Consider the following 15,166-nt stretch of genomic DNA (forward strand, 5'->3'; position numbering starts at 1 on the left):
CTCTTAGTCTTTTATTATACTTAGATTTATTTTACAATAATTATGGTAAAAATATTATCTTAATGTATTTTCATTTAAAATTATGTTTTAAAATAAATTGGGAACCCTCCCAACTCCAACTTTGGGAACCACTGGTCTAAATGACAGTTGTATGAAGAAAATGACAAAAAATGCAGTGCAGGGCTGCATTGGGACATGATGTAGGGTCAAACATGTTGTCAGTCTTGTTTACAATACATGATTCACTGCAGGCATAAATGAAAGCCAAAGCTGATATAAAAAGGGTCTGGTTTTGTGCTTCCAGATTTACAACCCACCTGTCCTCCCCCCTAGGCCCCCTCTCATTTAACTTCCTCCACTTTAAGGTGCCAGCAGAAGCAGAGACGCTCCTGTGTGTTCTCTCACGTGTCCCCTGACCCACATTACCTGAACAAGCACTCTCCAAAGCATAGCTGGTTGCCGTGGCAGTGCAACTGGCCTGAGTAAATAAGAGAGAGGAAGAATCAGGTCCTCAGAGGAGGCGAGCCACAAGGGGGATGAGTTGTTAAGTGTGTGTGTGTGTGTGTGTGTGTGTGTGTGTGTGTGTGTGTGTGTGTGTGTGTGTGTGTGTGTGTGTGTGTGTGGGGGGGGGGTGGCACGCAGGNGTGTGTGTGTGTGTGTGTGTGTGTGTGAGCACAAATGGTTCGTTAAGGACTGTCAGTGGTATACAGATGTTCACTGCTGAAGCTCAACCACATGTGCTCATTATGGTAATTGCACATTTCCTCATGTTTGTTTATGAAGTTTCTACTTGTACACATGAGCTTAACCGCATCTACTGTCTTAGGATTTTAATCGTGTTTAGTCTGACGCACGCACACACACACACACACACATACAAACACACAGGTAAAAAAACATGTTTAGTCTGGTTCCTTATTTTCCCTTCAATTTCCTGAGAACATAACAGCATGTAAATACGCTTCAAATAAAGCTTAAAGAATAAAGTTGAAGCATCTAAACATGTTCTGGATCACTGTAACGTGGTGAGCCGTTACAAATATAAACACATGCGCTGTAGACAAAAACACACACATTCATTTTCAGTGATGGGTTACTAGCTTGAGGTAATGATGCTGAAATATGAGATTATGAGAATATTTAGATGCACTTACACGAGAGACACCCCGTGTTTTCTACACATACGTATCACACATCATTCTCACCTCTGCACAACAAAAAACACTGTTTAAACTGTGAAGAAATTACACAATAAAGGTCTGACGCCCACATACTTTTCATACATAGAGATCCACAGGAAGAAGCAAATTCCAATTAGACATTGATGAAAGACATGAACTCAGTAATTGTGGTTTCCATCTTTTAAACTTAGATAGTGTAATATATATAATATTTTGTGTTAATTTACATCCTCTGTGCTCAACTGCTGTCATAACAATTCCAATAAAACTCTTTAAGTCTTGCATTTATCTTTGTTACTAGACATTGCTGTCATGCCTAACTAATGATAAGTATTTGCCAGAACACCACATGCTTTATATGCATCTGTACGCACACACACTTTTCTTTATCTGTGCTGAATGCATGTTTGTGACACATTAAGCACAATTTCATTAACTCATTAGTTTTCAAATTGCCCAGTTTCTAAACCTTCTGTGTTTAAATACACAGAAAAAAAAATCAAATAATCTAAAGATGTCAGTTTCATCAAAAATCATGAGTTCCACAATTTTCTGCTTTTGGGATTGAGGTCAGCCAGCAGTTCWTTTTTTTTTCCATGTTTGAATTCATATTTAAGTAAGGTCTCAAAAGGAAGTTAACTAGTTCTTTGGTTACCACGGGGTTCGTTAAAAACAACAAATAAAACACACTTCAGTGCATTTTACGGACACATAAAGTGTGGTTGGAACACCCGCTGGGCCAATTCAGCTGCATGGCGGAACAACCCATTGCATCATCAAAAAACAATGACATCTCAGTCTGTCCAATTCATACATATATATATATTTGATGCACAGTGCCCCCGCACACCTCTCACTTTTGGCCCATTTTTGGTCTCTGGGAAAGCCGTGGCCAAGTTCTATTGGCCCTTCCATTGTGGACCTAAACATCCAGAGTTCAAATACCACATCTGGAGTTAACCAAGACCTGGAGGGAGCCAGGGTCAACACATGCTCTAAAGGAGTGGCTGAAGTACCAAAGCTCCGAAAAACTCAGATAATACARATTTCTGTCCTGCAAGGCATTGTAATCCAAGACTTGTTCCAAGTATTGCATCAGTAAAGAGAACATTAAAAAGAACTAAATCAAATATGCCGTTGTGTTTGTTAACATCTTTCAATAGTTATAAAGTCAGACGAACCTTTATATTGAACAAATGAGATGTTCTGCCAAGTTATGTAAAAGACCAAGAGTGGCGGCAGATGYGATGCAACAGGATGGCTGACTGCAGCCAAATACAAAGCGCTCATATGCTGATGTGATCAGAAGTCTGCTGCATGATGGATCTCCATGAGCTATTAAACAAACAGCTTGTTATCAGCAACTGTGATGGATATACAGCACGGCACGGCACTCACCAAGGCCTTTATTCCCCTGGATGCCTTACATCCACAYACTAAGGTCTAAAGCACAGCATGTATGCAGAAATGGCACAGTTGATCTCGATATCATCTGACATTTTCCCCGGGAACGGCACAGCCACACGAGAGGCATTAATCACCAACAGTAAATGCATTGAGGGAGGGCCAAATGCACACAAACACAAGCGCACCGCTTTGGCACAGCTGTCAATCAAATCTTGACGAACACCAGAAATGTAGGGATTAATGTAGGAAAATGTGAAAACTAAATTAGTTGGAAAAAATAGTTAATGCATACACACATCACCAAAGCCTAACCCTTTAAAAAATAGTCAGAAAATTCACATTTTTTAGAACTGACATGTTTTTTGGGCCTTTAAACAAAATCCAAAATAATAATAATAATAATAGATTTGCCACATCACTTTGTTTGTGGTRTATTTTTTGTATCAAATCTGATACAYTGGGCTGTTTTGGTAACATTTTGCTCGCAAAAAAGTTAAATTARGAAACAAAAGACAGTTTTGCTYATAACTTTTAACAAGTTTAGAACCCTCTAGGATGTTTACTTCTGTTTTTTTTTACAATGAACTTTTTACAGCCATTTATTTCACCTCGKGGTAGGCACAAATACAGTTTCTGTCCTTGTTCAAGCACAGATGTACCTTACACTTTATAAAATATTGCCATCTATTATCATATTGATGACATTTTCTTACTTTCTTACTTTTCTCTCTTTTTCCCCAATTTTCTTTGACATCTAACACGTAAATATATAGTCAGTACAGTGTAGAGATTATAATTTCAAAGGAACCACTTTGAAAATAGCCAAAATCTGTTTTCAAATGGCATTTCAGTAATTAATCAATCATCCAAAATAGTGTGTGTTGTATTGTGGCAAGAATACTGTTGATTAAATTACGAAAATGACACATGACAATTCAGGACTGGAGCAATTTATATACCTRCAGTATCAAGTTTGATACACAAATTTGTAACAGGGTTCAACTGTACTTTCAAAAACTATTTTTATGTAATTATGCACTGTTTCAACACAGAAAGTATTTATTAAAAAAATTACAAACAATATTGCTGTTATTCTTACCATAACTTCTCCAAAATTAGCAAAAGTTTTCCTGAAAAAAATATGTGTGGATGATCTCATGTCAGCAGACATTTTGAAAAGGCAAAAAAAAATAAAAAATAAAAATAAAAAAGAAGAAGAAGTTCCACTTCCAGCACTACATTGATAATCCACCAGAGGGCAGAATACAGGTCTCACATGATATACCACAGGTTTTTGAGGAAAATATTGATCACGCTGATAAAATACAGTATAGGTCACAAAATCCTGTGTGGCAAATATGATACAAATGGCGAGACCTCACAGGTAATTCTGTTTGATGACTTTTACAAGGCCACCACTTTCATTTTGTTGARGCTGTCTGTTTAAGTACTATTACCATTAAACTTTAAATCTGCTGAGGCCAAACAGCCCATTATGATGTTTTAATAACAGGATAAATAAGAATGCATCAGAGATTTCATTGTGCACAAGGAGTATGATCCCTGACATTTTTTTTTACAAAATGTCTTTTTTGCAATAATATGTTTATTTTTGGGTTTGGACAGAGAGTTTTCCTTTGTGTTTCACTATGAGTGTTGGGTTTCATCGGTCAAGCTGATGTTAAACATCATTGAATAAAGATAACTTCAGATAAAAAAGCTAAATGCATTTGACATGCAAAGAAACTACAATTAAATGTGCTTTTTATTTCTCCTGCAGGGAAAAGTGGAGCATTGATTTGATCAGTATCAGAACTCACAGGGATTATTACGCAGCCAAAACCGCAAACAAACTGGGTTTTTCCCTCCATCAGAGTCAATACTTTTAGTACTGAGGAAATAAGTCCTTAAAGTTAATCAGGAAAATTTATTTCAAGTTGTTTTTTTTATCTCAAATAATTAAAAGCACACTTTTTAAAAATATTTGACACTTAAAATTTGCTGAAATGTTTACATAAATATAAAATGCACTGTTGTGTGGAGTAAAGCAATTTTGCTGCACAGAAAAATAATATTTCTTCACATGCTGCTGCTGACAGCTAAAACATGCAGTATTGGGGAGGATGGCATTGTTACAAGAATTCAGTTCCTTTTGCACAGCTTCGCTTAACTTTAAATTAAAAAGTTTCCTCTTGTCACAAACACACACTTAAACAGTGTTAGTGGGTAAAATGTACTGTCAGAGAGAAAATATTGCCTATTAAATATTAAAAGAAGGTGAATGTAAATATTTTACATAATCTAACATGCCCATGAATGGATAATCTCCCTCAGAAATAGAGCCTTCCCCCATCATTTTGAGCCTGCAAATGTTTTTGTTTTGTTCCAATCACAAGGCCATGAGTTCAGCCCTGTTAGCTAAAAAGCAAAGTTTCTTTTGTTTAGAGGAAAGAGAATAATGACTTGTTGGACGGGGTTACCCGGCTTTGGTTTCATGCCGGTGGTTGTTTTGGATTCCAGGGGATTTAGAATAAAGTCATTTAAGGACAGTGCTATTGTTGTGTGAGGCATGGATACTCAAATGCTCAAAATTGAGGTGCAGTTTTATCATGTGTGCATGTGAGTTACTGTAATGTGGCCTTTTTACTTTATGGCTCATAAAAAAAATGTGCAGAATTCTTCCTCGAATACAGAAGACGGTTCTAGATAAGACCTGCTTGTGCACAGAGATGGGATTAGTAGAATGCGGGGTTTAGGGGATAAGGAAGACACTAATTTCCCAGAAAAAAAGCCTGATTTTTTAATCATGATTCATACACTGTCAGCCGAAGGAGCCATGCTGATGCAATCGTTTACACACTGCAGAAATATGCTTATGAAAAGGGAGAACAAGACATACCAAAGGGTATGCACTTTGTGGGCACACATACACACACACACACACTGAAGCACACACAGATGCACACAAGTGTTTTGATTCCAGGGGGACATTTGTAATGAACACCAAGTTATTTAGATACAATTACAAGCACCCAAGTGGAAAAGATGAAGTAAATCAACTCAAAGTGAACTCAGTAAAGAAAACTCAGTTCCAGGGTGTAAACCCAATTTGCCTCGAGTTTAATTAATGTTGGTTTTATTGGAAGCAATCAGACAGAAAACACTGCTGAAGTTTTGACGTGACTCATGCAGTCTCTGCTCTCCTGTCCTCTCCTGTCCTCTCCTCTCCTCTCCTCTCCTCTCCCCTCCCCGTTCGTTTGGGTTTTCCTCTGACAGCGTGCAGCAGTGCTCTGGCACCATCTTTTGCCTCTTGACTGATTCTACAACCACTCAGTGTCAACTTTTTTTTTGCACGATAATAAAATTTAGATGCAGACAAATACATTGAACTGAAATGAGCAGTACTTTGCGAATGGGTAATTGTAATCATGATGACAATCAAGCAGCTCGAATGAATTTATTGAGCCACAACAGACACAACTGAGATCATTTAATTAGTGTAACATCAGTTATATTAGTGATATTAAAAATATATATTTTATAGTGTTTCCTGTTAATTATTTCTCTAAAGCATATTAGAAGCACATGGGATTTATTTGGGAAGAAAAGGACGCTGTTTTTCACTTTTACTGTAGGATTTGGGTCTTATTTCTTCCTGACCTCATTTCCTTTTTATCACCTAAACGTTTTTGCTTTTGTTTGTATGTCTGTTTCCTCAATTGTTTCTTTTTTCTTTAACAAAATATTTCATGAACCTCTGGATAGATTTCATTGAAACTTAAAAAAGGGTACCTTCTAACTTTTGGAAACACACCTCAATTCAAGATGGCTGCCACAACTAAATGTCCTTGCAAAAATAAAATCGCTATAACTCTATAAATTTTGTTCAGCTTTATTAACAAAGTCAAGTATTTCTTTTTATTCCATAACCTAAGCCACCAAATGGACAACTCAAGTGTTTTTGTTATTTTTAAACTTTAAAACTACAGAAAAGGTGTGGATTTTATTTTTCATTTATGTGGAGATATGTAACATTTTCTAGAATTTTTTTCAAATTACTTTATTTGGTAATTACATTTTAATATCACATTTCAGTTTAAATTTAAAATAATATGGGGACACGTGTTAACCCAGGAGTTTTAAAGTGAACTGTGCAATGCATTGATTTTTCCTGTAGATGGCCACAGCTACCAAGGAAGGCACTGATGACTGTTATTCAGACAAAAAAGGCATTTATGTGAGAAAATAAAACAATTTTTATGGAAAAAATAAAAAAACATGTACAACGATGCAAAAGAGCAAGATGTGCATATCAGCTGAAGTTATAGAATAGTATTTCTCTAATAGAATAAACTAACAAAAAACAGAAAAAATACAAACTGGTGTTCACCCGTCGTGCTTTGTTTTATACATGTTTTTGACTAAATCTGCTGCATGTTCTGATTGTTGGAATAAAATAACGCCACCTGATGACAAAAATCCTGTTTGTTCTGTGACTGACAGAGACCAGACCACCGCCTCACTCTACACCACTTCAATAATTACAGCTCTGAGACATTTCTTCATTTGTTAAAAGTACAAAATTGCTAAAAACTGAGAAAATGGTGACAAATGGAGATTTGGATCTACTTTCACATGATGTAAAACTTGTGTTCTATATGTTAAACACAAGAAAATAGTTTATTTGTTTAAGTTTTAACTAATTTGTGGATAATATTGCAAAAATTAGTTTATCTCAAAACTGTTTTTGCGCTGGAGTTAATGCTAAAAGTCTTCACCTCGCCATTGTTGTTGCTCTTTCCTTTTTCGCCTGATGCTCGGGTGGTAACAAGTTCACATTAATTTTGATGAAGCGCTCTCTGTGCTCTCTCAGGATCAGCTGTCCTCTATATATGGCTGTTTGTAAATGATCTGAGCTGTAATGCCAAGAGCTGCTGATGCTGCTGAAATGAAATCTCCTCCAGGATCTCCTCTCACCTGTTACAAATAAACACTTTATTAGTAAGAACCAATGTATTTGCCAGTAACCCAGGGGGTCCACGACGTGTCCTTAACTCCCTCCATACAAATGCTGTCCACTCACTCAGCCAATGACCAGCCTGTGTTCAGATTTGTAATCTGGTCCTTCTGACCTCTGGTGGATGAACAGGCAAATCTATTTTGCTCATTCTCTGGGGACATTTTTTTTTACTTTCTTACAGCAGGCAGATTCCAAAAGAGTTCATGAACTTACAACATAAAATCAAGACAGTTGAACTTAAGCTTCTCTCCCAACCAATATAAATATATTTATATTGATATCTAAATTTAAACACAGCCTCAGCTGCAGATCAGTGAAAATAATATCTGGTGGTGCATCAGTGTGTCTGAGGTTTAAAGAAAGTTCTAATTATGAAGAAAAAAATATATTCTTTGACTTATTGTTCTATTATAACCAATTCGCAAACACAAGCCAAAAAAAGTGGTAAAAGTCGCGCCTCTATGCTGGTTTTTGAGTTATTGTGCAGTTTGCATGAACAATTAGGATTTTACAGTGTTCATAGAGATATTCATTGAAACCTTTGCAAATAATATTTTTATGGTCTAATATGGCTTGATTTTTTTTCCTACTAAAGAATATAAAATTATTTTATGTGTTTTTAGGAACAATTTAAACAAAATGCTTCAATAAAAATTGCACTGTTTTAAAGAAACAGGTAAGTGAAAAAAGGTCAGAAAATGTAAAAATGATATTAGTTCACTGAACACATTAAGTAAAATGAACTTTTACTTTAAAACATTCTGTTCGTGCATATTTCATTCTCTGCTGACATTAGAATGACAAAAAATTAAATTAAAATAAAAAAAATCAGTAAAAGATTCCAAGCAATGCAAGGATGCTATTTTCAATTCAACATTATTGTTTTATGTTTTTAAGTCCTGTAAATAAATTTTAAAAAAATATAGTTCTCAATTACAAAACCAAGAACCTCTGTGCTTGCAGAGAAAAAAAATAAAATTTATAACTTTATTCTCACCTTTTGTGCCCTCGTGAGCAGATGAACTCATTAAAATCTACTAAAATGTTTTGATGGGGGATTTCTATAATCACTAAACTTAGTCCAGACAGGAAGTTTGAGAAATCTGACCCCTCAGGGACTGCTTCAGGATGTCACCACAGTGTAAGAGTGATCATGGTGATCATACATCAACCTAAGCAGAGAATGACATGTACATGGATTCATGGTCCTGAAGATATGCAGAAAAAGAAAAGCACTGATTTGTAACTGTCTGATTTTGTACTGTACAAACGTTGTTGACGCAAGACACATTTTTCTTATGTTTACTCACTTCCACACCACCTTTTCTGGCGTCTCTTCTATTTTCTCCTGAGCGCCGCTCTCTAACGGTGGATCAGGTTGGACTTGTAAATGCTAAACCTCTGGCAGTGGACATCGATCCCACAGTTTAATGACACCCAGTATCACCACTACCTCCCCCAGTTTAGCTCTCCATCTCTAACAAACTCATAAACATAAATTTGTTTCATTACACCAGGGCATCCTGATGGTCAAAAGAGCAATAAATTCTTTTCATGCACCCACGATCAGCAGGTGATGCGTTCGAAAATTAGCTGGGGGGCAAAAGTGCACATTGCGTCAGAGGGCCGACTTTAGCCGAAGAAAGAACAACGTTACAGACACACACAAACATGAATAAACCCACACAAGGTCCACACTGCCCTCTTTCTCCAGACCAGTGCTGGCACTAAACATCCRCAGGCCTGCCTTGGCCGGTTTGATAAAATTGTCCCTTTCATCGTGTCGATGTGCATTGTGTCAGTGGGTTTCTGTGTGTTTGAATCTGTCTTGTGTGTATATGTGTGTCTGCCTAMATTGTCTGGGTTGCGAAGTGTTTGGCTTCCCCACTGAGAGCTGCTGTCACAGCCTTTGAAAGCATGTAATAGGCGCCCATTCTCTCRGAATGAATGCACATCCATACTCAGTAAGAAAAAAAAAAAACAGGGACATTTCTGAAAACCTTGGGCTAATCGAAGAGAAAATTTCTAACAAGGAGATTTACAATGACATTCTTCTTTTTTTTTAACTTAAACTCTATATTGTGCATTTTATGGGAACTGTTTGTGAGCCGTAAGGAATTAAGAGAATTAATTATTACCGTTTTGATACGTCAGAGGTGGTTTGTTGGCTGTGCAAAACATTTTGGCACCAAACATTGCGTTTTTGAGAGCTGGAATACCATTACAGGAGTGTAATGTTGTCTTTGTTTGACTGGGATTTAAATGAAAAGGTTTGTTTATGCAAATCCCACTTTGAAATTAATCCCTCTGAAATGTAAGTCTAGATTCAAGTAATCAGTACAGCATTTAAACACAACCATGCTTCAGCGTTTGAATTTAGATACAGGACAAGACATCAGTCATCAATAGCATCATTCTCCCAGGACTCTAACAGTTCACATCTTTTATTTTCCTATTTTTTTTCCATTTGCAGCCATTTCTTCTGTTCTGGTTTAATGAGTTTGTATAAAGGAATGGCAGTCTTTCATGTTGAGCAGCATGCTGAGATGACAGAACCATATATTGTGAAAAACATCCCAATATTGGCACTTCCTTTCATGGCTACTTTCCATGTTTTAGTTAGGTTTTACAAAAATCTGGGTCAGTGTGGTCAAGTTTGTTGGATTTATAAAGAGATGCAGGACTGAATTACTGACTCTGATTCAGTTTCATTAAAAAATAGCTTTTTTGGGGGGAGGGGGGCACGACTGACTGAATGATCTTTTTATGATTTGGACATTTGCCTTGGATGTTTTAGAGAGCTCCCATGAAGGTGTCAAAATACAGCTCTAGTGGCTTTAAGAGGGTTGGAGATGCCTGCAATACAATCCTTTTCTTAAATAAAATTGTTACAAATGTGCAAAAGCAATGGAGCGCCAACATTTTTGGTTTAAACACGGAGGCTGCTGTGTAAACACTACTGGAATTGAACAAATTTAGCTGGTACATTTACACTGTCCTGACACATCTCAGTAATCCAGGTAGAAAAATCGGAACAAYTGAAGTACCGTAGGTAACTTTCCTCTTGAGCTTTTTTAATTTGCACACTTCTAATGGCGTTTACAGCATCTTGAGTAACCTGTGACCTGGAAGAAATAGGCTAAGCTAGGGGCATAAACCCTCGTAGCTAAATGGTCTACTCAGGAGGGTTCGAGATGGGTTTGGAGTCACCAACAATGACTTTGGGACTGATTTGCGAGATAAATTGTCAAAAAATTTTGAACTCAAGCAACAGGAATGCTTGCCTCTTCGACTGAAGCAAAAACATTAAAAAATCTGTGAAAGTTGCAAGACTTTCTGGAGACTTCCTCATGAATGTTGTTCCCCAAGCTGCAGTAGTAGGGGTTGGCGTATCGATCTAAGTATCAATACTATCAATGCCAAGATGATAACTGGATCAGATGATATTATTGTGATGAGATTGATTCTTTTGTTTGCACTTTATTACCACTGACTTTATTTTTCACAAATGACAACTGTAGAAGGTATTAAAGGGGAATTATTGTATTATTTTTATACTGTTGCATTGTTTTATTTTGTTGTAGATAATGGATACAAACATTTTTTTATGCCTAAAATCTTTGGCCCGAGTTTTCTCATAATCAACTCGATAGACAAAATCACAAAATTATTCAATGAACAAGTATCGGCATCAGAACCGATCTGTATTTACTTGGTATCGGATTGATACTAAAACTCTTAGTAGTGAGATAGGAGCAGCTCTGTTCTGTGTGATTAATAAAGCTTGAAGTCAAAGTGCCTAGTGTAAATAATATACATATCGAAAAAGGCCCCAAAGTGGCCCTGGCCCAGCAACCCTCACCTTTCTTGATTCTACCCTGCTCCTGGATGGTTTTAGTTAAAATGACCAACCACCAGTGTTGTATAAAGTACCTCAAAGTGACACTTGAGTAAAAGTACAAGCATCTTATCATAAAAATACTTTGGTAAAAGTTAAAATCTTCTCTAAAAATATTACTTGAGTAAAAGTCTTAAAGTATCTGATATTTTTTTGTACTGAAGTATCAAAAATAAGTTTCTGACACAAAAAAATCTACTTAAGTATTAAAAGTAAAAGTACTGAGTAGTAGTGAGCAGTTAGATTTTCCAAAACTACATTTATTGGGAGGTGACTTCTCCAAAAAACATTTTTCTAACGGCGTGCAGCTGTGATGGGTTGTGTACAAGATAATATGGTGTCAGAATGGTATATATTTAAACTTCTCATCAAACCACATTTAAATTCACTCTATCCAGGAGACACAATTTATCAGGATAGTATTTTTTAAGCAATAACTCGGAATAAAATAGGAGTAATGACTCTCTACTTCTGTGAGGATGTGTGTTATTTGTCAGTCTGTGTTATCTCCCTCTTGTGTTCCCTCATTTTTATCACACWTYCCCCTCAATCTGGTTCCTGCTGTTTAATCATCCTCACCTGTTCAGTCATCTCCRATCAGTCCTGCTCCCAGGTGTTCCTCATTTCCTCATTCCTCTGTCTGCATAAACACCTTTCTCTTCAGTTCATTCCTCACTGGATCCTTACATGGATTACTCCTACTGTTTYGTTGTCCTCGGTGATCCTCAGAGTTTTAGTTTTAGTTTTATTTTAGCTGCCCTGACARCTCTTTGTTTTGTTTGTTTAAATAAATCTTTTTTTTTAAATGTCATCCTCTGTCTGGATTTGGGTTCATTCTGCACCTCATCCTAACAACTTCTTGCCTTTTAAAAAAATGTAGTGAGTAGGAAGTACAGATAATTGTGTAAAAATGTAATGAGTAAAAGTGAAAAAGTACGCTGAAAAATAATTACTCAATAAAGTACAGATAACCAAAATTTCTACTTAAGTACAAAGTATTTGTACTTATTTACTTTAGAACTCTGCCAACCACTCCTGAGTTTGTTTGTTTGTTTGCTTTAAGTTGGACTAAGTTTTTAAGCAGCTGAATGCAATGTGAGGATATCAGCAGACCAAACAAATGCATCAGTGTCAGAGCATCGCGGGGAATTTGGCACCCATCTCTCTGTTTGTGTGGTAAGTCATTTACGCGTGCGCGCGCGAGTGTGTGTGCTTCGTGCGGAGGAGACCCACTCACTCACGGAACAAATCAAGCATTCAGTGAACACCATCAGCACACGCGCCGTGGAAAGCCGAGAGCGCTTTCTGTCGTTTCATTCATCCCGGTGAAGAGCTGCTGCTGATCCCACTTCCTCTTCCTCCTGTTTCTGTTTGCTCTCCTTCAACCTTCCACTGTGCCTTTTCGGTCCGAGTTAAGTGGATAATATCAACAGAGCTCCCTTCTTCGTCTTCTTTCCGTCCCCCACCTCCGTGATACTACGAGAAGTCGTGAGAGGACACGCGCATCACGACAGACAGGCAGCGCGAGGGAGCTGCTTTAATTAYACTATCCTGTATTTGGATTTGTTTGGAGGGTCTGTGGCAGTTTGACACAAGACGCGAGCAGAACCGATGCCTCCGCGATGAGCGGCGCTGTGAGTCCCGCTGAGTTTGGACGGATTTGAAGGGAACAGGTGCGTTCAGGGACCAAGGACGGTGCAGTTGGTTGGATGGTTGTCGGCTTCCAGGAGAGGAGTCAGTGCCTCTGCGCAAGGTGAGTGATGGACTGTGGGCTGCTGATACTGACCCCGAGTTTATTCAAGGGAGGCTTTCACTTTTACTATATTTCACGCAATAAATACTTCCAGAAAGTTATTATTATTATTATTATTATTATTATTATTATTATTATTATTATTATTATTACGATGAAATTCCTGGTTTTATGCCAGTCTCTTCAGACTTTTGATCCTGAAAAGCAACTGTTAGATGCAGACTTAACTTAATACATATCAGGAACTGAATATGCAGACTTCTAAAAATATTTACCCCCCCCCCCTTTTTTTAAATATTTTTTTCTGCAAAGTCCAGAGTAAAATGGCCAAATGTGTTACAACCCATATTCAGTTTGAAATGTCATAAAGACATTAAACGTGATAAAAACGTTCACTGAGTTTGACTGAAGTGATGTTTCCCAGCTGTAAACACTGGTGATTATTAAGCACAATGGTCATTTTCATGCATTCATTTAGTTTTTGTTCAATAAATTTAAAGAAAGTTAAAAAATTAAATTATATTTTTGCTAATATATTTTTCTCACATAATTGCAAACAAGGGATCCGACAAACAGAGGCTCTGTCTCATCATTAAGATAACATTCTGTCACATGAAATTTAAACAAATAAATGTGCAGCCTCGTTCTGCAACCTTCATTATTAACACCTAACAAGCCCATTTAGACGTGACTGATTGTTAGTTTCTGTCATTCTAATAATGTCCAGTCAGCTTAATGGATGYCTGTTGATTAATGACATTATTTGATGTTTTCAAACAACCTCCTTGCCTGTCAGACAACCCCCAAAAAACACACATGAACAAGTTCTGTGCTACTTTCCAACCTCCAGATATCCCTCATTTAAACATCCCATAAATRCGTAATTTAAAACAATTAAAGCTATCGGTCTTATATTCCCCAGACATCCTGCACAGTCTGCTCCTCCTCCTGGTCTGTTTTTTTTCCCTCATGTCCGAGCAGAGCACAGTCCTCATACTCTGTTTACACGAAGCTATTGATCCCAAGTCAGTGCAAGGAACCGTCAGTCCCATGCAGTGATGAATTCTGCCCCTGCTAACTTTTACTGTAAGTCACTGCAGCAGGCAGGCCAGCGGAGGATAGGAACACACCCTGCACAGTCCCGTTAGAAAAACACAAATTAAGTGCACAATGTACACTTAGGTCTCCCAAAACTGGAGCTAAAGATCAATCATGAAGAAATAAAACATGCTTTAATAGCAAAAAGCTATTATTTGGAAGCTTTGTGTTCATCTATCGTTCCATTTTCTTAAATTACAGTTTTTTATAGGGATGTATGTCTTTATTGTTCAAAATTTATCAGTAATGAAAAAGTTTTGACCATAATGAGCACGTTTGTTGTGTTTGCAGTCATATCTGGCACACCCAGACATGCTCCTTCTATCTAAGGCTGTCTCCACAAGAGAGTTGATTAAATGAATATGATCAATTACACCAAAAGTATCAAACAAGCACAGATTATTACAGTAAAAAAAAAAAAAAAAAACTACCTGCTCTCTCTACACTTGTTGAGACGGAAAAGCAACACGAGTCTGCAAACAATTACTGAAGCCATGTTGTTCCTGAAAAGCTGCATCAACTTTCTTACATCCTTAACAGGGTGGGAGCTGATTAAGTGTGTGTGTGTATGTTTTTAAGTGTGTGATTGTTTCTTTAAGATTGAGTAGGTGTGTGTCTTGGTGTGTATGTTCCCTTGGAGGAGTGCTCCATAGCAACAGGCAGCGTATCGTCTTCAGATATCTTTTTTCTCACACACTGTGTGCCATGACCTTTCTGCTGACAGTGTTCTGTCTTTGCTCGGGTGCATCTTTGCATCTGTGTGTGTGTGTGTGTGTGTGTGTGTGTGTGTGTGTGTGTGTGTGTGTGAG

At 37.3% G+C, this 15,166-nt stretch overlaps 1 protein-coding gene across 1 annotated transcript in view; it reads left to right on the forward strand.

The window, feature by feature from the left end:
• Window positions 1-12,713: 12,713 nt before the first annotated feature.
• zgc:171482 (zinc finger protein) overlaps window positions 12,714-15,166 on the forward strand; it is a gene marked incomplete at its 3' end in the record, with an annotated part of 37,546 nt that continues 35,093 nt past the window's right edge. The window contains 1 exon segment of the mRNA XM_014027095.1: window positions 12,714-13,259.

Source organism: Austrofundulus limnaeus, unplaced genomic scaffold (genome assembly GCF_001266775.1).
Source record: "Austrofundulus limnaeus strain Quisiro unplaced genomic scaffold, Austrofundulus_limnaeus-1.0 Scaffold0, whole genome shotgun sequence".
NCBI classification, from domain to species: Eukaryota; Metazoa; Chordata; class Actinopteri; order Cyprinodontiformes; family Rivulidae; genus Austrofundulus; species Austrofundulus limnaeus.